Raw genomic sequence first — 4,636 nt, forward strand, 5'->3', positions numbered from 1 at the left:
TCACATAATAAACATACCCTAGTTTGGAAATGAATATTGCAGTTACATCTGAAAAAAGTTGACCTCTGTTTCTGATACATTTAAAAGTGCAGATAAAGTTTAGTTCAGTTTTTGATACAGAATTTAAAATTCATTGCTTAAAAATATAATGTAAAATATTAATCAATTAAAAGTTTGTGATTTAAAAAGCTAATATCTATATTATCGTCAAGAAGTAGATCAACAAAGTATTTGGTTTACCAAACTTTGTTGCAAGTAGTATATTTTAAACGGCAGTCGCTTTTATATAGGCTTCAATCTTTACTTTTATTTAACAGTCTTTGCATTTATTGATCAATGTTTGTAAATGTAAAGACTACTTCCTATACAAAAACTACTGCATGATGACTATACCTCACGATGTTCAGTGATGTTATATATCATACATTTCGAAGTTCAAATTTGATATAATTTTAACTTCGTTTTTATCATTTTAACTGATATAATATAACTCTTATGGTAAACTTACTTCATATTCCACCAAAAACTCACTGATAAAAATAAAGGTAAATGCTTCGTAAATATAAATTTAATAAAATTTAAATGACATAAAATATTAAACTGCACAATTTAGAAAGGTGACGCAAAATTTTAGAACGACTGAATACTTATACTTAGCTCATTTTCCTCAAATGTGTAAAGCTTACATGGAAAGTTAATAACTTGTCTTTATTTTATTTTTTGTCAGGTTAGTACTAAGGTTTTTAATAAAGGCCTTTAAATTGTTAGACAGTTTATATTCCGATTTTTTTAACCTTGTTGTTTTCAATGTTCAATTTCTGTCACCTTTTGATGCTTCTTGCTGTCCAATTTCTTAATTTCTAGCTGTCACATAGAAAAAAAATTCCGAATTCCTTGAATAATCGTAGATTTTCTTATTTCTAAAGCAGGAAAAGAAAAAGAATTTGAACAAAACATGCAAGTTTTACGACAATATGATTTTTATCATTTTATTGTTTATAATTGTGTTGCAGTGTTGTACCGATGCACTCACCAGTTCCTTATTATACGTTTATTATCAATGAATTAAGCGATTTTATTATAAGTAAATAATGGAAAATAATTAAAAAAATGGGGGAAAAACTGCCAACAACAATTGTAAATAGCGGCCAACAAGAAGCATAAATTGTTTTATATTTTTTAAATAAAAACTCTATTATAACTTTACTGTTTTATACTACTTACTACATTAGTATTACACTGAAGAGCCTAAGAAACTGGTATAAGCATGCGTTTGTGAAAAACAGGGGTTTGCAAGCAATTAGAATAATGCAAAGCGGGTGGCAATGCGTATGCAAGATAAATAGTGTCTGTCATGCTGTTATTATGGCAGTTTATTAAGATTTAAGCGTATTTGAGCACGGCGTTTTAATCGGTGTACCGAAAATGGGAAACAGTGTCTTTATGGTAGAAATGAATATGGATTTTTGTGTTAGACCATTTCACGAGTATATCTTGATGTCGGGAGTAATAAAATATTCGCCGTCGAGGCGGACGGAAAAAGATCGCGAAATTACAGAATGACAACTGCTGAGCGTAAGAGGCATACAAACATTCCTCAGATGACAATCGTTTTCAAAGATGACTCATCAAAAGGGACCAATGTGTAAAGTATTCAACTGACCAAAATTGATATGGGTTTGCAGTCCCAAAGGCCCACTCGTGTACCATTGTTTGTTAGACAATATAATGCTTTATTTCTCCCCTATACCCATTCACTCCTTTTACCGTGAATGACTGGATTCACGACGTACACGAACAGACGAGTCTCATTTACAATTGTAGAGTCCCGATTATTTACGACGACTAACTCGGAAATGAACTGACGAGTCTTCCTTACAATTGTAGAGTTCCGATGATCCGAGTTCATGTGGGCCACGACTCACTCGATTAACCGAAAAACTCAGTTGAAGCGAAGAGTATAAAAAAAGGAAAGAAAAAGGGTAGGTATAAATGTAATATATTTAGGAAATGCAAAATTTATACGAGTACACCACATACAATTTATATCTTAATTAAAAAGCTTACTTAAAAACACTTAAAGAGCATATTTTACGAGAATTAAAGAGTTCTTACTTAAAAATGTCCTAAATCGTTTTTTGTTTCACATTACTTTGGCGTTTTTCTGCAGCCAATGCTTCATCATTTTTTTAAGGATAACAGGCAGGCGGGCGTCGCCTCTTCTTGTTGTTCTATATATTTAAGAGCACTTTCGATAGCTTTGAGTCCATCTATATGAGGGATTTCTATTTGTTGATTCTCATCTCCACTGTCTTCATCATCTTCACTAGATTCAATATCCTTTTTAACGATCATTTTATCGGTAATCTCGTGTTGATACAATGAAAAAGATAAAGGAGTGATAATGATGGATTTTGTTTTCCTGGGTGTTTGGAAGATAAAATTCAGAATTAGAATTTTTTTTCATAGTTTTAAAAATAAAAAAGGAACTGGAAAAAAAAATCTTGGAATATTTGATAACTCGGTTTAAGCAGAAACTTGGATAATCGGAACTCTTCTATATATCGGGTAGATCTACGTGTTCAAATATGGGAACAATCTCGAGCAATAGTTCCCATATGCCAAAACAGAATTTTTCAAACTGGTAGAGGCTCTACCAAGGTATTAGGTGTCTTCAGGGGGCGTGATATGTCATGTACAATGGCCTATGACATTCATATCCATTGTGAATTTTGACAAACGTGGTTAATTTCAGCAGGATAATTCGGCTCTTCTTACGTCGAGAGTCAATACCGAGTGGCTTCCGGAACACTTTTCTGGTTACAGACACCTCCATTAACACCCTAACTTCCGAGACAAGAACATTCTTGACCTTATTTTGTAAGGTGCTTCTCAGAAGAGATCTCCCCCACTTTATCCTTTGAGGAGGAATGTCTTGTAAGATTCATAATTTAAATTGTCTCTAATGTACTTTCATAGATTAGTCAAGTTTGTGCCACTTCATGTAGCGGCTTTTACGCGTGTTTTTGGGGAGGTCACACGCTGCTAGGCAGGTGTTCCAGGACTTTGAGCTTCTCAGTATTAAAATAGCATATTAATAACATTCATTACAATAACCATAATGTCATTCTGCTTTCCTGAAACATATATAAAATATAGTCTAACGCACATATTTACATTTGATGCAGTCGAAAACGCATGTCAATTTCGTTTGCAGGACAAAAGCTCAAAGTATGCCTTTCGGTACTCGGCACCCATTACAACGTATATTATGGGATTTATCACATTAGATAAATTGATTCCCAAGTACGATAATGCAGTAAGCACAGGTATGTTTGCTTTATTGTCAAACAATTTGATAAGTCCCATTGGAAAATAGCATAGCATGAAACAACAAACATTACTTTTAAAATTTTCATTTCCTTATCGTCAATATGATTTGCTGACTCACCTCTTGCTTGGTTTTCAGAAACATCAAAGTTTTTTAGTTGCTTGGCTAACTTACTGGTGGCCCAAAAAATTCTTGAATAACAAATAGCAAACACAGAAATTGGAAACGCAAAGTAGAGTATGAAAAAAACGATGGTGGCTGAGTTTGAGTCTGGTCTCAAAATGAGGCAAAGTCCACTATTGGGATCATATCCGTAATTTCCAAGAATTCCAAAGAATGGGAAAAGGGTCAGAATTAAGGAACAAATCCACGTAAACGCAATCTGTACAACTACATACTTTGATCTGTACAGGAAACGATACTGTATTGGGTAATGAACACACATATATCTGTTGATTGTAATTGCTACCATTAAAAACACTGATTCCCCACCGACTGAAAATTTCGCCCATGTAATAAAAATGCAAAAGTGGTAGTTGTGGTTCCACTGAGGAGCGATGTAATTTATGAAAGTATAGACGCAAAAAAGACCATCAGCAACGCATAGGGTTATGACAAATGTAGTTGTCGGGCTTCGAAGTTTCTTCGATGATCTCAAGGCAAGAATCGATATAGAATTTCCAAAGATCCCTATCGATGAAATTACAAGAAATACTATCTGTGCAATTCTCCTCTTTTTTTCCATCTCAGAACTGTGTCCTTGAATCGTTACCGAAGTATCATTTGACAATGATTTGTTTTGAAATGCAAACAAGATGTCGTCTTCAAATGAGATATTCATTTTCTTTTGAATTGCCTAAAATTTACAAAAATTTCATGTCAGAATTATTTTCATGAAAAAATCAAAACATTAAAATATTTTAATTATCATAAATATTTCACTAAAGATTGTATGAAATTTAAGTATTGAGAATAGTTTTTGTTGTGAAAATATTACATGCAAAGTTACTGCAATATTCACTTATTTAATTCATTAAACCTTAATTATGCGTAGTACTTCATTAAAAAGGAACTTAAAATATTTTTTTAAAATGCTTAAATGCTACACTTATCTCAAATTCAAAAATGGAGACCAAAAAAATTTTTTAACAGTTTTTAATGTTGAAAATTGACAAATCGGAGAATTTCAGAAGCTTTTTATAATTTAACTACAACGTCTTGTTGAAAAATAGGTATTGTCGTTGTGAACTGAGGATCAATAGCATCGTACTAAGCCATATAAGATGAAAATTCAGGTAATTTAAA

The 4,636-nt window shown here is 32.5% G+C and overlaps 1 pseudogene; it reads right to left on the reverse strand.

Annotated features, from left to right (window-relative positions):
- Positions 1-2,036: 2,036 nt before the first annotated feature.
- Positions 2,037-4,187, reverse strand: LOC139426950 (G-protein coupled receptor moody-like; annotated as a pseudogene).
- Between the last annotated feature and the right edge of the window lie 449 nt (positions 4,188-4,636).

Source organism: Parasteatoda tepidariorum, chromosome 1 (assembly GCF_043381705.1).
Source record: "Parasteatoda tepidariorum isolate YZ-2023 chromosome 1, CAS_Ptep_4.0, whole genome shotgun sequence".
In the NCBI taxonomy this organism is placed as follows: Eukaryota; Metazoa; Arthropoda; class Arachnida; order Araneae; family Theridiidae; genus Parasteatoda; species Parasteatoda tepidariorum.